We start from the raw sequence: 24,152 nt of genomic DNA, 5'->3' as shown, positions 1-24,152 counted from the left end.
TCTACTGTTAGAATTATTTTCATACCATTTGAGCATGTTTGCTTCATATGGAAGGCATGGCACGTGGCTACAATCTCTTGCTTCATTAATATAATATTTCAATCACCTTACTGCACTCATTTAAAACAGTATTATGGTGATCATGGGGGGGAAAGGGAATTTACCTAAAGGATACAGACTAATTGGGAATACATTACTTTGACGCCCTTGAGCAAGGCACACTGTCAGCAGAGTTGCAACGCATACACAGCTGTTTCTGCTACACCACAGAAGTGGAGCTGTAAGCTATGCCAATGATGTTCTCTGGAACTCTAACAGAAAAATAAGTAAGTAGTTATCTTTGATTATAATGTGCTCCATCTGTAAGGAATCGAGTAAATCAATTGATTCAGTGTTTTGAATATGTTGTAGATGAGCTGGTAACACGTTAAGTAGATCTTAAACCTGTGTAGTATATGTGTAATTACTGTAGTAATAACATGTTATTACACAGTGTGTGGGGAAAAAGGAAACTTAAAAGTCCAGGAATACATGGTTCTAACTATAGACCAGAGCAATAGTTCCTGTAAACCCAGTCACCCCTGGAAAAGGGGACTGCCATGCATCACTCCTGCCTACTGCCCAGCTAGAGTCCATCCTCATCTGGTGGGAATTTCCCTCTGCTTTGTCCCATCTCTCTCTTTCTCTCTCTCTCTCTCCCTCTGTCTCCCCCCTCATACCTTAGCGGTGATGTCCGTCTTCGTCTCTCCTCTCGGTGTTGTGCAACAGCCATCGCTTTGGGGCGACCGACTAAGGAGAGAAGAGGGGCTCGCCGCAGCACGGGGCCCTGACAGGTAACTCCCAGGATGGCCATTTCCCCTCCGACCAGCCAACATTAATCCCACTCACCGCTCTTAAAGTGTCTCATATGGAAGCCATTAGACGGCCTGACAGGAGCCAGAGAGTGAACTGTGAAAGAGACCCAGGCTTTAATTACAGTTCCCTTCTACCAGGAGACCCAGCTAGCTAGCGCTGGCCATGGGGATGCCTTGGGGACGTCATTAGAGTGTGTCCTGGTCTGGTGACATGCTGCGTTAAATAAGGAAGTCTCTACTAATTACTGAACTGGTAGGCATGTATCTGGTTTCTGGTAGTTTTTTGGCCTGTGACAATAGAGCGTTGTTGAGTACTTCAAATGATATAGTGAAGCAAAGTATGCCTGGTTGTTTGGCAGTCAGTGTGCTCAGAATATTTGAGCAGAGTCGTTAATAAAGGAATGTTCTGGATGTTGTAGTTGTTGTCGTTTATCCACGAGATTGACCACCACCAAGGAAAATGCCTCCCTGCTTGACTGCTAAAGGTACATTTAGAGTGTTTGGGAGAGAAAGGTCAGAGAGATATGCAGTGATAGCCTGAGCTTAGTCACCGCAAGAGTCTTCAATCATTTAGTTGCAACAACGAAAGACAAACCCTGGACCGGGTAACTTTTCAAAGTGTGGGAAACCTGCACTGTCAGCATTGCCGCCTCTCACTGTTTCACATTTGGTCACTCGTTTGCTATTCTAGGACTGGTTACCCGTCTACCATTGTGTTCCCTTGCGGCCCAGCCCTGGGCCCCAGGCCAGGTGGCCCCATAGACTTTTGCAGCACTGCCGAGCCCTCATCATTTTGACCCCAGCCTCTGACCTTCCTGTCTATACTGTAAACATTTTGGTTTGAACAGATAGATGGGGATCTATAGGAAGAATCCTCAAAGGGTGTTCTCTTTCAACCACTTTCACTGTAAGGTAGAAACTGAGGTAGAAAAAGCAGTTCAAGTTTATATCTGAGAAAATATATATTCTCACCAGCTTTACAGTGTTTCACATTCACTGTGATGTCCTCTGTAGCGCAGTTACAAGAGCATGGTACTTGCAATGCCAGGATTGTGGGTTCAATTACTGGGACCACTTGAGGTCTCCAAGGTGGCATAGCAGTTCAGACGTCTTTTGTCCTCGTCTTGTCGTGTCCTGTATATATATATATTTACAACTTTTTCACATACATTTTATTTTTATTTTCCATCAACTCATCTTCAAAACACTCTCCTGCAACCCGCCTCACCAATGTATATTTATAAAAAAGTATTATTTACCTCAGATCTGTAATCCTCCAAGAAGCTAGCCAGAAACTCCAAGAAGCTAGCCTGAAACTAGCCAGAAGCTAATCCAGAAGCTAGTTCAGAAGCTAGTTAGCTCCTTTACTGGCAAATCGTTTTGTGGTCATCAGCTATCCTTTAGCTCGAAAATCTATCGCCAGTTCTGTACGGCGCAGCGCGGCTCGGAACGGAACATACCGGACCAATTTTTCTCTCCATGTCCCTGGACATTCATACCCGGATCTCACAGCTAGCTAGCTGCTATCCGTGTGACCATCGGAGCTAGCAAGCTCCGTCAATCACTCCTGAGTTCCATCAATCACACCTGGGCTGCAGTCACCTATCCGGACCCGTTTTACTGCCTTCGCGGAGCCCCACCGGGCCTTCACAACTGGACTGCCGACGTTATCTACCCGAAGGAGTTATTCGGCCGGCTCCTCCGTCGCGACGTTACCTGAACGCCCATCTGCGGCCTGCTAACCGTTAGCTGTCTTACCGGCTGCTATCTGAATAGACAATCGGACAATTTTTTTATTATTATTTTTTTTAAATTATTTTTTAAATTATTATTATTATATTTTCTTCTTGGGCCTCTAACTATATCTATTGTTTTTATTTTTGTTGTTGTTGTGTGATTTGGATTAATCCCCTCTACCACACGGAACCCCACTAATCTACTGACGGAACGTAAGGGGTGGCTAACAGACCTCCATCCTATGCTAGCTTGCTACCGATGCCCTGGCTAGCTGTCTAAATCACCAACCAACCTCTCCACTCACCGGACCCTTTTGATCACTCGACTAAGCATGCCTATCCTTAATGTCAATATGTCTTGTCCATTTCTGTTCTGGTTAGTGTTTATTGGCTTATTTCACTGTAGAGCCTCTAGTCCTGCTCACTATACCTTATCCAACCTATTAGTTCCACCACCCACACATGCAATGACATCTCCTGGTTTCAACGATGTTTCTAGAGACAATATCTCTCTCTTCATCACTCAATACCTAGGTTTACCTCCACTGTATTCACATCCTGCCATACATTTGTCTGTACATTATACCTTGATGCTATTTTATCGCCCCCAGAAACCTCCTTTTACTCTATGTTCCAGACGTTCTAGACGACCAATTCTCATAGCTTTTAGCCGTACCCTTATTCTACTCCTCCTATGTTCCTCTGGCGATGTAGAGGTGAATCCAGGCCCTGCAGTGCCTAGCTCCACTCCTATTCCCCAGGCGCTCTCTTTTGACGACTTCTGTAACCGTAATAGCCTTGGTTTCATGCATGTTAACATTAGAAGCCTCCTCCCTAAGTTTGTTCTATTCACTGCTTTAGCACACTCTGCCAACCCGGATGTTCTAGCTGTGTCTGAATCCTGGCTTAGGAAGACCACCAAAAATTCTGAAGTTTTAATTCCAAACTACAACATTTTCAGACAAGATAGAACTGCCAAAGGGGGCGGTGTTGCAATCTACTGCAAAGATAGCCTGCAGAGTTCTGTCCTACTATCCAGGTCTGTACCCAAACAATTTGAACTTCTACTTTTAAAAATCCACCTCTCTAAAAACAAGTCTCTCACCGTTGCCGCCTGCTATAGACCACCCTCTGCCCCCAGCTGTGCTCTGGACACCATATGTGAACTGATTGCCCCCCATCTATCTTCAGAGTTCGTGCTGCTAGGCGACCTAAACTGGAACATGCTTAACACCCCAGCCATCCTACAATCTAAACTTGATGCCCTCAATCTCACACAAATAATCAATGAACCTACCAGGTACCTCCCCAAAACCTTAAACACGGGCACCCTCATAGATATCATCCTAACCAACTTCCCCTCTAAATACACCTCTGCTGTCTTCGACCAAGATCTCAGCGATCACTGCCTCATTGCCTGCATCCGTAATGGGTCAGCGGTCAAACGACCTCCACTCATCACTGTAAAACGCTCCCTGAAACACTTCTGCGAGCAGGCCTTTCTAATCGACCTGGCCGGGGTATCCTGGAAGGATATTGATCTCATCCCGTCAGTAGAGGATGCCTGGATATTTTTAAAAAATGCCTTCCTAACCATCTTAAATAAACATGCCCCATTCAAGAAATTTAGAACCAGGAACAGATATAGCCCTTGGTTCTCCCCAGACCTGACTGCCCTTAACCAACACAAAAACATCCTATGGCGTTCTGCATTAGCATCGAACAGCCCCCGTGATATGCAGCTGTTCAGGGAAGCTAGAAATCATTATACACAGGCAGTTAGAAAAGCCAAGGCTAGCTTTTTCAAGCAGAAATTTGCTTCCTGCAACACTAACTCAAAAAAGTTCTGGGACACTGTAAAGTCCATGGAGAATAAGAACACCTCCTCCCAGCTGCCCACTGCACTGAAGATAGGAAACACTGTCACCACTGATAAATCCACCATAATTGAGAATTTCAATAAGCATTTTTCTACGGCTGGCCATGCTTTCCACCTGGCTACTCCTACCCCGGACAACAGCACTGCACCCCCAACAGCAACTCGCCCAAGCCTTCCCCATTTCTCCTTCTCCCAAATCCATTCAGCTGATGTTCTGAAAGAGCTGCAAAATCTGGACCCCTACAAATCAGCCGGGCTAGACAATCTGGACCCTTTCTTTCTAAAATTATCTGCCGAAATTGTTGCCACCCCTATTACTAGCCTGTTCAACCTCTCTTTCGTGTCGTCTGAGATTCCCAAAGATTGGAAAGCAGCTGCGGTCATCCCCCTCTTCAAAGGGGGGGACACTCTTGACCCAAACTGCTACAGACCTATATCTATCCTACCGTGCCTTTCTAAGGTCTTCGAAAGCCAAGTCAACAAACAGATTACCGACCATTTCGAATCTCACCATACCTTCTCTGCTATGCAATCTGGTTTCAGAGCTGGTCATGGGTGCACCTCAGCCACGCTCAAGGTCCTAAACGATATCTTAACCGCCATCGATAAGAAACATTACTGTGCAGCCGTATTCATTGATCTGGCCAAGGCTTTCGACTCTGTCAATCACCATATCCTCATCGGCAGACTCGACAGCCTTGGTTTCTCAAATGATTGCCTCGCCTGGTTCACCAACTACTTCTCTGATAGAGTTCAGTGTGTCAAGTCGGAGGGTCTGCTGTCCGGACCTCTGGCAGTCTCTATGGGGGTGCCACAGGGTTCAATTCTTGGACCGACTCTCTTCTCTGTATACATCAATGAGGTCGCTCTTGCTGCTGGTGAGTCCCTGATCCACCTCTACGCAGACGACACCATTCTGTATACTTCCGGCCCTTCTTTGGACACTGTGTTAACAACCCTCCAGGCAAGCTTCAATGCCATACAACTCTCCTTCCGTGGCCTCCAATTGCTCTTAAATACAAGTAAAACTAAATGCATGCTCTTCAACCGATCGCTACCTGCACCTACCCGCCTGTCCAACATCACTACTCTGGACGGCTCTGACTTAGAATACGTGGACAACTACAAATACTTAGGTGTCTGGTTAGACTGTAAACTCTCCTTCCAGACCCATATCAAACATCTCCAATCCAAAGTTAAATCTAGAATTGGCTTCCTATTTCGCAACAAAGCATCCTTCACTCATGCTGCCAAACATACCCTTGTAAAACTGACCATCCTACCAATCCTCGACTTTGGCGATGTCATTTACAAAATAGCCTCCAATACCCTACTCAACAAATTGGATGCAGTCTATCACAGTGCAATCCGTTTTATCACCAAAGCCCCATATACTACCCACCATTGCGACCTGTACGCTCTCGTTGGCTGGCCCTCGCTTCATACTCGTCGCCAAACCCACTGGCTCCATGTCATCTACAAGACCCTGCTAGGTAAAGTCCCCCCTTATCTCAGCTCGCTGGTCACCATAGCATCTCCCACCTGTAGCACACGCTCCAGCAGGTATATCTCTCTAGTCACCCCCAAGACCAATTCTTTCTTTGGCCGCCTCTCCTTCCAGTTCTCTGCTGCCAATGACTGGAACGAACTACAAAAATCTCTGAAACTGGAAACACTTATCTCCCTCACTAGCTTTAAGCACCAACTGTCAGAGCAGCTCACAGATTACTGCACCTGTACATAGCCCACCTAAAATTTAGCCCAAACAACACCTCTTTCCCAACTGTATTTAATTTTTATTTATTTATTTATTTTGCTCCTTTGCACCCCATTATTTTTTTATTTCTACTTTGCACATTCTTCCATTGCAAAACTACCATTCCAGTATTTTACTTGCTATATTGTATTTACTTTGCCATCATGGCCTTTTTTTGCCTTTACCTCCCTTCTCACCTCATTTGCTCACATTGTATATAGACTTGTTTATACTGCATTATTGACTGTATGTTTGTTTTTACTCCATGTGTAACTCTGTGTCGTTTTATCTGTCGAACTGCTTTGCTTTATCTTGGCCAGGTCGCAATTGTAAATGAGAACTTGTTCTCAACTTGCCTACCTGGTTAAATAAAGGTAAAATAAAAAATAAATAAATAAAATGTAAAACGTATGCACACAGGACTATTAGTTGTATTGGATAAAAGCGCCTGTTAAATGGCATTTATTAGTTATCATATTATATTAATAATATAATGTCTTCTTGCCTTCCTGGGACTAGTGATAAAATCTTCTGATAGCCAAGCAGTATAAACGGAACTGTAGAGCGTAGCATGTTGAGAACAGGACATTAACATAGATTGATACCACAGATCTGTGGCGACAAAGGAACTCAAACCTTCTAACGGTAGGAGATAGTGAAGCACCAATATCCCAAACCTGATTCAGCAGATCTTCATTAGCTGCTGACTGGCGATGATGTACAGGCTTGACGACAATGTCTCCAGATGACCTTCTCAATCTCTATTGACACGATAATATTCAGCTCACAAAAATGAATTGCAATAGCACATGGCATAGCACCCGGACCTGTTTTAATGCATGCCTAATAGGCCTAGCTGTGTTAAGAATTGCTATGGCATTGCTATGAGGGAGAGCTGCAATGGGAGATATACATCATACACACATTAAGCAGATAGACGCACTCACCAAATGTTGAGGACACACAATTAGAAATGGGAAGTGACGCTCTTGGAGCATGATTGCGACATATGGCGCGAATATTGTCAAAGGCCAAAAAATTGCAATCAATGGCACTGTTTCTTGTCAAATGGCAATTTAGACACCTGCAACCTAATCTCGAAGGAAGGTCATGCCAGTCATGTTGACAACAGCACTGCAGCACTGGGCTTTTATTTTTGGATTCAACAGTATGTCTTATTGAGAGGCCCGGCAGCATTGGCCAGGACTGGGCCACACATGCTTAGTCCTAAGTGCTAAATTAGTCTAATCTACAGAAAGATGTCCTCAAGTAGAATAGGTGTAAGAGACACACACTGCTAGAAGTTGCAATTTTATTTAAGCAATTTATCCCCAAAGGCTAAAAGCAGGCCTCTGAATATGTCCCTGTGGGCCTAAGCCTGTGCTGCAAGTTTAGATATTTTTTTTACATTTTTTTATTTAACTAGGCAAGTTTGTTAAGAACAAATTTTTATTTACAATGATGGCCTACCACGGCCAAACCCTAACCCGGACGACACTGGTCCAATTGTGCGCCACCCTATGGGAGTCCCAAACACAGCCAGTTGTGATATACCCTGTAATCGAAACCAGGGTCTGTAGTGACGCCTCTAGCACTGAGATGCAGTGCCTTAGACTGCTGCGCCACTCAGGAGCCCGTTTTAGATAGTTTGTAATGGGAAACCAGCTCTGTGAAAGGAGAAAGTTGGTAATGGGAAACCAGCTCTGTGAAAGGAGAATGTTGGTAATGGGAAACAGGCTCTGTGAAAGGAGAAAGTTGGTAATGGGAAACCAGCTCTGTGAAAGGAGAAAGTTGGTAATGGGAAACCAGCTCTGTGAATGGAGAATGTTGGTAATTGGAAACCAAGTCTGTGAAAGGAGATCCGTCCCCTGAGACCCAGAGAGGAAATTACATTTCTGTGCAATCGTATCGAGCCCTTGGGATGGAGAGGGAGGGCTGCTAGCTCCATCACTCACTCCCTCTCATTCCCTCGGATGTTAAAAGGTTTCAAGATGTACAGCGGGATTTGTTTGAGGGGGTTAAATGGACAGTTCTGTTCTGATTGTGTAAATGCAGGCTATCCTATGAACACCATCTTAGAGGTTTTATAGCTGACATCACTTGGGTTAGAATTCCCTGTGGATTTCTCAGCAGTGAAAGCGCGGTGCTTGACAAACACTCAGCACTAATTGCAACCTGACAAAAACAAACAGGATGAAGAGAAGAGTTCAAACTAACTATGGAAAGTCCTATATTTCTGTACACAAATAGGGTCCGATGTTAGAAACAAACTGCGGGTGGTCGAGGAACATCCTAGAGCTATGGCAGTAAATAGATGGGCTCTGTTTTTAGAAAAGTGATGGATAGAAATGCTTCCCAGCTTGTACACATTACTAAGAGCCTTCCAGAATAAACAGGAATCAATTAAAGAAAAAAAGTGCAATCAACTCCTTAACTACTACTTAATTAGATAATGTGACATTTCTATTAATTGATTGAACTAACTTTAAGTTAACTGACTGTATCTGGAAAAAAAAACATATACCCCAGTGTACACATTGTTCTGTACACAAAGGGGCTCCTTTGCCTGCAGTAAAGCCAATAAAAATGTGTGGGAACGCTCTGAAAAGCAAAACAACATACCACAGCCAAACACACCCTTCCCCAGCAGGTCAGAGACACAACAACAGGCAACACAATATGACAATGTTATAGGGGGAAGAGACAATTTCATTTCTCAAATATGCCATTAACTATTTTATATGTGTCCCAAAGCGTTATGTCAGTTCGACAGCAGAGCTGTCCCACTCCTCGAGTCACCTCTCGAAATGAGGACACATCTTGCATAACTGACTGGGTGCCAGCTGCATCTTCATGTTTGTTAATGAAAAATCTTCTAAGCTTTTCCATGATTTGTTTTGAGCCAGCCGACGGTTCCCATCACAGAGACCAGGTGGTGTTGTGTGCTGGCATAGCCTCTTTGTGTTTGTGTGTGTGTGTCTGTGTGGGGTGTGTTTGGGGGAGGGGACGGGGTGGGGGGAGCGCGGGATTGCATGCTTGTAGGTGTGTAGGTGCGTAGGTGCGTAGGTGTGTATTTCTGAGTTTTAGGCTCCTGGGACTAGTCGGCCATGGAAAGTAATGATACATGATTAAAAACAAGCTGATTTACTATCAACAGCCAATACTGTGTCCCTCTAAATACTGTAACTATTAAAGTGCTTATCAAAACAAAGGCTATAACCACACTTTGTCCTTTGAGAAGTTCAGTCTGAAGTGTTTTGGATGTATTGCCATAAATGTACTTTTTGATTGGCTGTAGTCCTTCACATCAACAGAGATCATTACTTTTGCAGTTAGCTAGAGGTAGGCTTACTTTGCCAGTGAACCATTGACCTATAGCCCAAGCAATTATCATTGTACACATATACTGAGTGTACAAAACATTAGCAACACCTGCTCTTTCCATGACACAGACTGATCAGGTGAATCCAGTTGAAGGCTATCATCCCTTATTGATGGAACCTGTTAAATCCCCTTCAATCAATGTAGATGAAGGGGAGGAGACAGGTTAAAGAATATTTTTTAACTTCTAATGGCTGCAGGGGCAGTATTGAGTAGCTTGGATGAAAGTTGCCCAGAGTAAACGGCCTGCTCCTCAGTCCCAGTTGCTAATATATGCATTTTATGCATAACTCATATGGCAGGCAAAACCCTGAGAAGAAATCCAAACAGGAAGTGGGAAATCTGAGGTTGGTTGATTTTCAACCCAGCCCCTATTGAATACACAGGGGGATATTGGTTATGTTGCACTTCCTAAGGCTTCCACTAGATGTCAACCGTCTTTAGAAACTTGAATGAGGCTTCTACTCTGATGTGGGGCCAGATGAGAGCTCTTTGAGTCAGTGGTCTGGCAGAGAGCCATGGCTTTTCTACAGACAATGGAATTCTCCATTGGAACATTATTGAAGATTTATGATAACAACATCCTAAAGATTGATTCTATACTTAGTTTGACAAGTTTCTTCGACCTGTAATATAACGTTTTGAAGTTTTCGTCCGACGTTCAGCTGGACCTTCACGAGCGTTTGGATTCGTGTACTAAACGCCCTAACAAAAGTAGCTACTTGGACATAAATGATGGACATTATCAAACAAATCAAACATTTATTGGGGAACTAGGATTCCTGGGAGTGCATTCTGATGAAGATCATCAAAGGTAAGAGAATATTTATAATGTTATTTCTGATTTCTGTTGACTCCAACATGGCGGATAAGTTTTATTTTCTTCTGAGCGCCGTCTTAGATTATTGCATGGTTTGCTTTTTCCATAAAGTTTTTTAAAAATCTGACACAGCGGTTGCATTAAGGAGAGGTATATCTATGTTTCCATGTCTAACAATTGTATTTTCATCAACATTTATAATGAGTATTTCTGTAAAATGATGTGGCTCTCTGCAATATCACCGGATGTTTTTGGAACTAGTGAACGTAACGCACCAATGTATACTTAGATTTTTTTAAATATAAATTTGAACTTTATCAAACAAAACATACATGTACTGTGTAACATGTTGTCCTATGAGTGTCATCTGATGAAGATCATCAAAGGTTAGTGAATAATTGTATCTCTATTTGTGCCTTTTGTGACTCCTCTCTTGGGCTGGAAAAATGGCTGGGTTTTTCTGTGAGTTGGTGGTGACCTAACATAATAGTTTGTGGTCTTTCGCTGTAAAGCCTATTTGAATTCGGACACTGTGGTGGGATTAACAACAAGATTGCCTTTAAAACGGTATAAGATACATGTATGTTTGAGGAATTGTAATTATGAGATTTCTGTTGTTTTGAATTTGGCGCCCTGCACTTTCACTGGCTGTTGTCATATCGATCCCGTTAACGGTATTGCAGCCCTAAGAAGTTTTTAATTAAGCCTTGAGACAATTGAGGCATGGATTATGTATGTGCGCTGTTCAGAGGGTGAATATGCAAGATTAAAGATTTAAGTGCCTTTGAACGGGGCATGGAAGTAGGTGCCAGGCGCACCGGTTTGAGTGTGTCAAGAACTGCAACACTGCTGGGATTTTCACGCTCGACAGTTTCCTGTGTGTATCAAGGATGGTCCACCACCCAAAGAACATCCAATCAACTTGACACAACTGTGGGAAGCATTGGAGTCAACATGGGCCAGCATCCCTCTGAACTTTTCCAACACCTTGTGTTTTCCAACACCTCCATGCCCCGACGAATTGAGGCTGTTTTGAGGGCAAAAGGGGGTCAACTCAATATTACAAAGGTGTTCCTAATATGTTTGGATTGTCAGATTCTATATTTTTTTAAACAAAAGTTAAAGGCACTGTTATTGTTAATATTATAGAAGTAAATCTACATTCAAAGATCAAGGTCCAACAGTTATATTGTTCCCCCATGGAATGCAGATGCAGACACCGAAAGCATTTCGACCAACATTGTGTTAGGACTTTCTGTAATTCGTTAAGAGATCTTATATCGTCAATTAGAGGGTGGCATGTTACAACTTCCCCATTTCTCCATAGGAAGGGAAGGAATTAGTCTCTGGTACATGAGTTATTGTCATAGCATTTCCAATAACCTTGCTTGCTTGATTTATAGTTCCTTTCATTTTAAAGACACAGGCACCGTTACCATTCAGTCATCTTTCATTGGGAACAACTGTACACTTTCCTTGACTGTCCGCAATAATTTTTCATTTTTCCTGTCAGCTAGTACTGTACATTTATAAACATTGAATAACTCTTCAGGTTACTCTATAGTCTTTATTCCTCACTGTAGAATATATTGTGACAAGAAATGTATTTCAAAGAACAGCATAGACCATGTGCTGAATAGAGAGCAGCAATTCCATTCCAGGTAAATGTAAAGAAAAGTTCTGCATGTTCAGTAGGACAATGGGGGGTAAAAACAGTAAAAGACTTGCTGTGTTACAGCTGCTTTGCATCCACATTACCTCACATGCACATATTTCGTCATAAACTTGACTGATGTTCTTTGGTAACGGGGACCGCTGTACAGGCATAGAAAAGTTTGAATAGTGTTTGACAAACTTTCCCAATCAGACTCTGCCCCCTACTGGTTAACTCCATCAACATCACCCACCTGTTGAATAGAATCCTGGGACAGACACACACCAATACAGTATCACAGCTAGCTGATATCTTTCATATTCAAGTATATTTTGTCTCTGTGAAAATAATGAGGTATTTGAATGAAAAGGGATGTTGTTGTAATTCTGCAGCTTACATCGATCTTTCCCTTTAATATAAACAAGATGGTGTTATTATGTGCTGCTGTGGGTGACATGCTGGCTAATAAGCTCATTCCTGGCGTTTCCTTGACTCATGTTCTAAGATAATGCATGCGTGACACAGCACTCTACCCTACTGTATACAGTATTAGCCCAATGATTTGTGTGTGTGTGTGTCCGCCACTTCCCAGTGCTTAATCACTGCTGCTAATTGAGCTGTTAAGCCAACCTTTGTCTTAATTAGATATCTCTCTGCTGGTCTCTTGGATGCTCAGGCCTATGGAGACTCACATACAAGCACGCACGCACGCACGCACACACACACACACACACACACACATGCACACGCACACGCACACGCACACGCACACGCACACACACACACACACACAGTACAGTTTGCAGGGAGGGGAGCCTGTTCTCTCCTCAACCTGTTTAGCCCAGCAGTCCATCGTCCATTAGCCTGCCTCAGAGCATCTCAGCAAATGGCTGCCTTTGTTGACACCAGACAGTAAAGACATTGGTGCTAAATGTTACTTTGATTTGAATGGGGCTGAGTGCAAGCTAAGCCAAAAAGTACATTATGATACTAGCTCATTATGGCTAGCGTACCTACTTCTGGTGTCCATGATAGAGGCATATCAGGGCTCAACATGTAATAGAATATTATACCTGTTAATGTCTTATTTAGCCCATTTGAGTGTAGCTCCAAAAAGCAGGTATACATATTTTACCTCTGTGGAGCTATTTGTTGTAGCTTTTAGGTACATGGTCTAATTAACCTAGACTTTTATCAAACAGAAATGCAAAGGATTTGGTAACTAAGTCATTAACAGTCATATTTGAAATATACAACTAAGGAAACATTGACATCAAAGACATTTCCAGCGTGAGAGACATTTACTATATTCAAGCTAATGCTCAAATTTTGATGATCTAAAAAGCTTTCAAATACATTGTAATTCCATAATAATTTCATAGCCTTTACATTTTTGGGGCCTTCAAATGGTCTAGTGTCTTAATACAAAGACAATATTGCACTTTGCTTATCATAAAGGCTGAGTGTACAAAACAGACTGCCAACCCAAAGACCATAATCAAACTCTAACAACATATAGGAAGAGATGGGAAGAGAAGAATTAATAATTCAACAGGACATTGTCATGTCATGCAATTTGCCACAATTAGACATTAACATGACATCATGAGGCACTGATAACAGGGCTGTGAAGCCTCCTCTGAGCCAATGGTTCCTTAAAGCACTGATTCCTTATAGCACATAATACGGTGAGAAGGGAAGGGCTTACTATTCACGTAAGGGTCCACTCTATTGCCCACATGTGACCTCAGCACAGAATTCAAATTTCTCCTGAATCTGGCCTCTCCCGCATCTCGTCCGATGCCTTTATCTGGACACACCAAGGTTACCCTCCTGAGATGTGAGTTTTGTAAGTGGATGGTTGTTGAGAAGCTTAAGCTGCCCTTAACCTTTCCTCTCCTCTCTCTGTCCTTCACATTTGCTTACTGCCCTGCTCTGTCTCTTGACCTCTCTGTGCTTGTCCATTGTGTGAGACGTCAGGTGAGGCCATTGCTGAATCACTGAAAAAAATTGCTTTAGCTACGGAAAAAGTCAGAGGTGGAAACCATGAAAAAACAACAAGCAGACACAGAATAAAAAACAACTACAATATAGGATGGATATAATATTGTGAATTTTTCATAACCCAATTTATCTCGTAAGACAACATCAATTACATAATTTATCTGATATCTTTATTTTTACAAACCTTCATTACATATGAGGTATGGAGACATCCAACTGTATGAGTTTACTCATACATTTTTAACAGCATTAATGTAATGCTTAGTACCATTTAATTAATTCTTCCTTCAGTCCAGTGGAATGAAACCATTGTATGCAACACCATCCCTGTACCTTCCTTTTAAATGGAAAAGGAAATCAATGAAGATCACTAGAAAAAATGTTAACATTTTACAAAGCGTAGGCCATTTTATGGAATTCACACAGTATGGGATGGATGGAGAGGTTATGATACAATTATTTTGTTATGACTCCTGTGGTGGAATTAATTTACTGTGTGGTGAACAGTCTCTTGGAAATATGATACCGTGACATGTCCATTCCAATTATTTGGCATGCAGCAGACCTGGAATAATTTAGCTGGTATGTGCCTTGGGGTTCATGTCAGATAACCTGACATAATGGTGAAGTCAGATGATTCGGTTTTGTGTAGTCTGTGATATCCATGGATGAAGAAATCAATTTCATGGACCTCATTGTTTTTTAAAATCCACAGTGAAAGACCAAGGGTATCGTAAGGTTGCAAGAGGCAGTGTCTGTATATTTTCTAACATGAATATTCTTAATACGTGCTGTGTGGTACACATTACCATTTGCCCTATATACAGTAGCAGACACAGCACATTGTTGGGCAATAACACTAACAGGAAAATCATTAATTTAACCAACCATAATTACTTGAAATCTGTCTGAGTAAAGCTAAATAAAAATGCATCTGACACCAAATACAAGAGAGTATATAATTACTAAAAACAAAAATGGTTGTACTGTACGTATCCGGTTGAAGGTAAGACCGAGATGCAGACTGTGTCGGAGTAACAATGTTTATTACAGCAGGGCAGGCAAACGGCAGGTCAAGGCAGGCAGGGGTCTATAACCAGAGTAGTGGGGGAAAGGTACAGGACGGTAGGCAGGCTCAAGGTCGGGTCAGGCAGAGGTGTGTAATCTAGAGGTAGGGCAAAGGTACAGGATGGCAGGCAGGCTCAGGGTCAGGGGCAGGCAGAGATGTCAGGCAGGCAGGCTCAGAGACAGGACAGGCAAGGGTCAAAACCAGGAGGGCGAGAAAAAGAGCGACTGGCCGAGCAGGAGCTGAGACAAAACAATCCTGGTTGACTTGACAAACAAGACGAACTGGCAACAAACAAACTTAGAACACAGGTATTAATACACAGGGGATAATAGGAAAGATGGGCGACACCTGGAGGGGGTGGAGACAATCACAAAGATCAGGGTATCACAGTAGGAGGCTTTTCACATTGTACACATTACAATTTGTTATCTACACTAGTGCCTTCTTTTTATTATTAGTATCATGTGCTTTGTTGTAGCTACCAGGTGTTGGAACCAGTTCAGGGAACAGAACCGAAAACTATAAAATAACCAAAAATGTAAAGGAACAGAAACGGAACCAGGAACGAAAGTGATCCATACTGTTCCGGAATAGCATGGGATCCGGTTAATAATGTTATTTTATGTTCCAGGCATTTTTTTCTAGTTCCACAACAAAACACAACAAAGAGCCTATACAAATCCCTCTCTCTGTCATTCAGAAATGTATTTGTGTTTGCTTGCAAGCTGAAAATCTTTGCCTGTGTATGTGCGTGTTTAGGCTACCTGCCCCTCCCCCTTCGAAGCATAGGCTACTGTACTGATGTTACAAGTTTGATTCAGAAGATAGGGAGAGAGGTTTTTTATTAGCTAGAGAAGAATTGATTAACTTTTTCAATGCTAGTTAAGGATCTTATAGGCCTAGTTATCACTTTTCACATTTGATATATTAACTACAAAAAGATAAGAAGTGTTTTTAATTCTGGTTCCACTCTGCACACAGAAGCTTGTTAGCTAGCTATCTCAGGCTTGTTAGTTAGCTAGCAAGTTAAACGGGCATTCAAAGTTCCTCCTAGGTATAATTCTGTGGACCTAATACAGATAACGCATGTCAATACAAGACGCCCAGCGCTTCAAGCCTCCTCCTCAACCTTCTCTTGCTCTCTCCCCACCCACAAAATTTCAGTCGCATCTTGCGCTATAGGTTAGGCTACACTTGTCTGTCCATCACGCATGTAAACAACTAGCTTGCCTGTCAAAAAAAGAACGGAAAGGAATTATATAAACCAATACTTTTTTTGTTTGAATCGGTTTAGAACTTTATTTTTTCCCCGTTCCTTTGGTGACTTGAAAGGTATTGAAATTTAAATGTATTGTTGTTATTACTAGGTCACTAGGTGCTTGCCCAAAAGGGTCACTGGGAAGATGACATGGGGATCAGCCATTGGCCCATGAAGTTCCAATTCTGAGGGAACCAATCAGAAAAGACAGAGGAGGGTATGATGAGGTTACTGACCCAACAGAAGTCAACCAACCTCAACTGACCTTTAACCTCTTGGAGCTCGGGTCTTTTTTTTCAACATTTTGTTAAAAATCGCGCATATTTTCAACGTCCTGCTACTCATGCCAGGAATATAGCACATGCATATGATTAGTATTGTTGGATAGAAAACACTCTGATCATGTCTGTGGCTATAACAGAGCGTGAGGGGCAAGCGAAAGCCCAAGGAAAACTGTTAAAAAGATATCCTTCCGCCAGTTGCCTGTATTGTCAATGGGAAGGGAAAATAGATAGCGATGAGGTTGCAATGCCTACAGCTTCCACACGATGTCGCCAGTACTGTCATTTGCATTGACTTTAATCCTTGGTCAGATGAGAAATAGACCCTGCCTGTCATCAAGTACACATCTTGAACTTTTGAGAGAGAGAAAACGGAGCTTAATTTCAAGAACTGCTGCTATCGAATACAGATCGCCCCGTGATCAATTTGATCGATTATTAACGTGTACTAATACCTAAAGTAGGCTTATAAAAGTAGTTTGAAGTGTTTTGTCGAAGTTTATCGGCAACTTTTTTAATTTAAAAAAATGACGTAGCGTTTTGTAAAGCTGCTTTTTCCTGGATCTGACTCGCTTCATAAATGGGCATTTTGGGCATACATGGACGGATTTAATCGAAAAAAAGACCCAATTGTGATGTTTATGGGACATATAGGAGTGCCAACAAAGAATCTCGTCAAAGGTAATGAATGTTTTATATTTTATTCCTGCGTTTTGTGTAGCGCCGGCTACGCTAATTCCTTTGTTTACGTCTTTTTCTGGTATTGCATGCTTTCGCCGAAAAGCATTTAAAAAATCTGACATGTTGGCTCGATTCACAACGAGTGTAGCTTTAATTGAGTACCCTGCATGTGTGTTTTAATGAAAGTTTGAGTTTTAGCGAGTACTATTAGCATTTGGCGTTGCGCATTTCCATTTCCTGTAGGCTATGTGAGACGCAGGCGTCTCACCTTGCCCTAACAGGTTTTAAAGGGGCAACTGCAGTTCAAACAATAACAAAGTGATCGCCCTGCCACAGTTTTTTGTAAAAAGCTTTGGGATGAGTCTGGAGAAATGTTGCGACTCTCAAATTCTTGGACAGAGCTATGGATACAAGGATTGACCATCTGTGATATCAAAATTATAGTTTTTAACTATGTTTTGAGGCTATACACTGTTTACAATTTCAATGTTTACAAACAAAGGAGTGAAACAAGCTCTGTTTTGGGTTCTATGGGATACGACAGTTGAACTAAGCTAATGAGGTATCTAGCTACAGTATAAGTTTGATTCTTCAAGAATCAATGGGTGTATATAATTACTTTAAAAGTCTAGAAATGCGTAGAGCAATCCCAGAGATCCCCTTTAATTGCGTTAGTTTTATTTAAATGTATCCTTATTGTTACAATAGAAGGCTATATTAGTCGTTGTAATTGCAAATAGAAATGTAGTTATTAGATCTACAATTTGCATGTTTCTTGTGGTTCTTGCATTGTATATCTTCTAGGTCAGCAACTCATTATGCTACTAAGAGAGAAATTGAAGCAGCCGTGCACCTGCTTCTGGCCTATCAAGCTTCCAGCCCCAAAGCATCTGATTTCAGCTGCAAATTGTCTCCCTGACAACCCTCAGTGTCAACTGCTCTGACAGCCGCCATATTCCCCTTCAATCCTCAGATGGATGATTTTTTAAGCAATGCTCAGCAGCTTCCAACGGAAAAGATAAACACTGCCTCTCCCCATCGCACAGATTTGTATTAATTCTACTTAATCTCCTCTAATATTCCAGCTCAATCTTGTGGTGTCAAAAAGGCGGCCCTGATTTGTCAGCATGTCTTAGCATGTGCAATGATTGGGCAAAGAGAGAGGGAAACAAATTACAAGACAGCAAGCTCACTTTTTCTGGAAAAATATAATTTTATGGGGCCTGTCATGCCAAATACTGTTTATTACCGTTACATTGTCAGGTATTTTGACATAAAACACATCTCGTTTACACCAAGTACTAGGGTAATAGTTGCAGGGTAGAGGAGAAGAGAATAATGTGCCTATTTAAAAGCTATACAAAATTAGTAGCTTGTAACAGTAGTACATTTTTTAAGTAGCTCTTATGCTAGAAAATGTTGGAGACCCCTGGTCTAAGTTTTACTACAGCTCCAAAAGTTTGGCTGACAGTAAGGGGAAGGCCAATCATTTCTATGGAGAAACAAATAATCCTTGAAAACAAGAATAACTGTTGTATTATTGATGAATAAACAGTAGCAGTGACGTCACGACCATAGGGCAGATTTGTCATGTAAGAAAAAATGGATTAATTTGTATTTTCCCCCTCACCAATCTACGCACAATACCCCATAATGATAAAGCAAAAACAGGTTTTAGGTTTTTTTGCAACAGAAAATGTATAAATAAACAGAAATATTACATTTACATAAGTATTCAAACCCCTTTCATTAGTACTTTGTTGAAGCACCTTTGGCAGCGATTACAGCCTTGAGACTTCTTGGGTATGAACCTACGAGCTTGTCACCACTGTATTTGGGGAGTTTCTCCCAATGTTCTCTGCAGATCCTCTCAAGCTCTGTCAGGTCGGATGGGGAGCATCGCTGCACAGCTATTTTCAGATCTCTTCAGAGATGTTCAATCAGGTTCAAGTCTGGGCTCTGGCTGGGCCACTCAAGGACATTCAGCGACTTGTCACGAAGCCACGCCTGCGTTGTCTTGGCTGTGTGATTAGAGGTGTTGTCCTGCTGGAAGGGGAACCTTCGCCCCAGTCTGAGGTCCTGAGCAATATGGAGGTTTTCATCAAGGATCTCTCTACACTTTGCTCCATTCTTCTTCCCTCGATCCTGATGAGTCTACCAGTCCCTGCCGCTGAAAAACATCCCCACAGCATGATGCTGCCATCACCATGCTTCACCGTAGGGATGGTGCCAGGTTTCCTCCAGACGTGACGCTTGACATTCAGACCAAAGAGTTCAATCTTGATTTCATCAGACCAGATAATCTTGTTTCTCATGGTCTGAGAGTCCTTTAGGATCCTTTTGGTAAACTCCAAGTGGGCGGTCATGTGCCTTTTACTGAGGAGTGGCTTCCGTCTGGGCATTCTACCATAGGGACCTGATTGGTGGAGTGCAGCAGAAATGGTTGTCTTTCTGGAAGGTTCTCTCATATCCACAAAGGATCTCTGGAGCTCTGCCAGAGTGACCATCGGGTTTTTGGTTACATCCCTGACCAAGGCCCTTCTCCCCCGATTGCTCAGTTTGGCCAGGAGGCCAGCTCTAGGTAGAGTCCTGGTGGTTCCAAACTTCTTAAATTTAAGACTGATGTAGGCCACTGTGTTCTTGGCGGCCTTCAATGCTGCAGAAAGGTTTTGGTACAATTCCCCAGATCTGTTCCTCGACACAATCCTGTCTTGGAGCTCTATGGACAATTCCTTCGACCTCATGGCTTGGTATTTGCTCTGACATGCACTGTCAACTGTGGGACCTTATCTAGACAGGTGTGTGCCTTTCCAAATCATGTCCAATCAATTAAATGTACCACAGGTGGCCTCCAATCAAGTTGTAGAAACATCTCAAGGAGGATCCATGTGAACAGGAGGCACCTGAGCTCAATTTCAAGTCTCATAACAATGGGTCTGAATATGTGTTTTATTGTTTTATTTCACCTTTATTTAACCAGGTAGGCTAGTTGAGAACAAGTTCTCATTTACAACTGTGACCTGGCCAACATAAAGCCAAGCAGTATGACACAGACAACAACACAGAGTTACACATGGAATAAACAATAAACAAGCCAATAAGACAATAAAATAAAAGTCAATGACACAGTAGAAAAAAAAAGAAAGTCTATATACAGTGTGTGCAAAAGGCATGAGGAGGTAGGTAATACTCTCCAACGCCTTTTTATTTTTGTACATTTAGATTTGAACAGATACTGTGTTTATACAAGGATGTTATAGTTACCTGCCTAGCATTTCATATGAGGCTGGAAGGAGAGTTTACAGTCTAGCCAGACACCTAGGTATTTATAGTTGTCCACATATTCTAGGTCAGAACCGTCCATGGTGCGGGCCATAGTAGCGAAGAGTGATAAATGAGCAGATGATGATGCGCAAGTAGAGATACTGGTGTGCAAAAGAGCAGAAAAGTAAATAAAACAATATGGGGATGAGGTAGGTAGATTCTGTGGGATTTTTACAGATGGACTATGTACAGCTGCAGCGATCGGTTAGCTGCTCAGATAGCTGATGTTTAAAGTTGGTGAGGGAAATATAAGTCTCCAGCTTCAGCTATTTTTGCAATTCGTTCCAGTCACTGGCAGCAGAGAACTGGAAGGAAAGGTGGCCAAATTAGGTGTTGGCTTTGGGGATGATCAGTGAGATATACCTGCTGTAACGTGTGCTACGGGTGGGTGTTGTTATCATGACCAGTGAGCTGAGATAAGGCGGAGCTTTACCTAGCATAGACTTATAAATGTCCTGAAACCAGTGGGTCTGGCGACGAATCTGTAGCGAGGGCCAGGCAACTAGAGCATACAGGTCACAGTGGTGGGTGGTATAAGGTGATTTGGTAACAAAATGGATGGCACTGTGATAGACTGCATCCAGAGTATTGGAAGCTATTTTGTAGATGACATCGCCAGTCGAGGATCAGTAGGATAGTTTTACTAAGGTAAGTTTGGCGGTGTGAGTGAAGGAGGCTTTGTTGCGAAATAGACAGCCGATTCTAGATTTGATTTTGGATTGGAGATGTTTAATATGAGTCTGGAAGGAGAGTTTACAGTCTTGCCAGACACCTAGGTATTTATAGTTGTCCACATATTCTAGGTCAGAACCGTCCAGGGAGGTGATGCTAATCGGGCGGGCGGGTGTGGGCAGCAAACGGTTGAAAAGCATGCATTTGGTTTTACTAGCTTTTTAAGAGCAGTTGGAGGCCACGGAAGGGGTGTTGTATGACATTGAAGCTCGATTGGAGCACAGTGTCCAAGGAAGGGCCAGAAGTTGACAGAATGGTGTCTTCTGCGTAGAGATGGATCAGGGAATCAAACGCAGCAAGAGCGACATCATTGATGTATACAGAGAAAAGAGTCTGTCCGAGAATTGAACCATGTGGTACCCCCATAGAGACTGCCAGAGGTCCGGACAACAGGCCCTCCGATTTGACACACTGAACTCTGTCTGCAAAGTAGTTGGTGAGCCAGGCGAGGCAGTCATTAGAGAAAACAAGGCTATTGAGTCTGCCGATAAGAATACAGGGATTGACAGAGTTGAAAGCCTTGGCCAGGTCGATGAAGACAGCTGAACAGTACTGTCTTTTATCCATGGCTGTTATGATATCGTTTAGTACCTTGAGCGTGACTGAGTTGCACCTGTGACCGGCTCGGAAACCGGATTGCACAGCAGAGAAGGTACGGTGGGATTCGAAATGGTCAGTGATCTGTTTATTAACTTGGCTTTCGAAGACTTTAGAGAGGGAAGGATATATATAGGTCTATAACAGTTTGGGTCTAGAGTGTCACCCCCTTTGAAGAGGTGGATGACCGCGGCAGCATTCCAATCTTTATGGATCTCCTACGATACGAAAGAGAGTTTGAACAGGCTGGTAATAGGGGTTGCAACAATGGCGGCGGATAGTTTTAAAAAGAGAGGGTTCAGATTGTCTAGCCCAGCTGATTTGTACGGGTCCAGGTTTTGCAGCTCTTTCAGAACATCTGCTATCTTGATTTGGGTGAAGGAGAAGCTGGGGATACTCAGGCCTGCGGGGGCGGAGCTGTTGGTCGGGGTTGGAGTAGCCAGGAGAAAGGCAAGGCCAGCCATAGAGAAATACTTCTTGAAATTTTCGATTATCATGAATTTATCGGTGGTGACCGTGTTACCTAGCCTCAGTGCAGTGGGCAGCTGGGAGGATGTGCTCTTGTTCTCCATGGACTTTACAGTGTCCCAAAACTTTTTGGAGTTAGAGCTATAGGATGCAAATTTCTGCTTGAGAAAGCTAGCCTTTGCTTTCCTGACTGACTGTGTGTATTGGTTCCTAACTTCCCTGAACAGTTGCGTATCGCGGGGACTATTCGATGCTATTTCAGTTCGCCACAGGATGTTTTTGTGCTGGTCAAGGGCCGTCAGGTCTGGAGTGAACCATCTGTTCTTAGTTCTGTATTTTTTGAAAGAGGCATGCCTATCTAAGTTGGTGAGGAAATTACTTTAAAGAATGACTAGGCATCCTCGACTGACGGGATGAGGTCAATATCCTTCCAGGATACGCGGGCCAGGTCGATTAGAAAGGCCTGCTCCCAGAAGTGTTTAGGGAGCATTTGACAGTGGTGAGGGGTGGTCGTTTGACCGCGGACCCATAGCGGATACAGGCAATGAGGCAGTGATCGCTAAGATCCTGATTGAAAACAGCAGAGGTGTATTTGGAGGGCAAGTTGGTCAGGATAATGTCTATGAGGGTACCCATGTTTACGGATTTAGGGTTTTACCTGGTGTGTTCCTTGATGATTTGTGTGAGATTGAGGGCATCTATCTTAGATTGTAGGACTGCCGGATTGTTAAGCATATCCCAGTTTAGGTCACCTAACAGAACGAACTCTGAAGCTAGATGGGGGTCGATCAATTCACATATGGTGTCAAGGGCACGCTGGGAGCGGAGGGCGGTCGATAACATGCGGCAACAATGAGAGACTAATTTCTGGAGAGATTCATTTTTAAAATTAGAAGTTTGAACTGTTTGGGCATAGACCTGGAAAGTATGACAAAACTTTGCAGGTTATCTCTGCAGTAGATCGCAACTCCTTCCCCTTTGGCAGTTCTATCGTGATGGAAAATGTTGTAGTTGGGTATGGAAATCCTTCCTAAGCCAGGATTCAGACACGGCAAGGACATTAGGGTTGGCGGAGTGTGTTAAAGCAGTGAGTAAAGTAAACTTAGGGAGGACGCTTCTGATGTTAACATGCATGAAACCAAGGCTTTTTCGATACCAAAAGTCAACAAATGAGGGTGCCTGGGGACATGCAGGTCCTGGGTTTACCTCCACATCACCCGAGGAACAGAGGAGGAATAGGATGAGGGTACGGCTAAAGGCTATCAAAACTGGTCATCTAGAGTGTTGGGGACAAAGATTTCTGGGCGTGATAGAATAGATTCAGGGTATAATGTGCAATCAGGGGTATGGTGGGGTGCGGGTACATCGGAGGTAAGCCCAGGCACTGAGTGAAGATAAGAGAGGTTGCATCTCTGGACATGCTGGTTATAATGGGTGAGGTCACCGAATGTGTGGGTGGTGGGACAAAGGAGGTATCAGAGGTATGATGATTGGAACTAGGGGCTCCAATGTAAACTAAAACAATGATAACTAACCTAAACAACAGTATACAAGGCATATTGACATTTGAGAGAGACATAAAGCGAGGCATAGAGCAATCACAGGTGTTGAATGGGAGAGCTAGCTAAGACAACAATGGGTAAGACAACAACAGCTAA

Source organism: Oncorhynchus kisutch, linkage group LG28, assembly GCF_002021735.2.
Source record: "Oncorhynchus kisutch isolate 150728-3 linkage group LG28, Okis_V2, whole genome shotgun sequence".
NCBI lineage: Eukaryota > Metazoa > Chordata > Actinopteri > Salmoniformes > Salmonidae > Oncorhynchus > Oncorhynchus kisutch.
Note: the sequence above shows the minus strand (reverse complement) of the source record.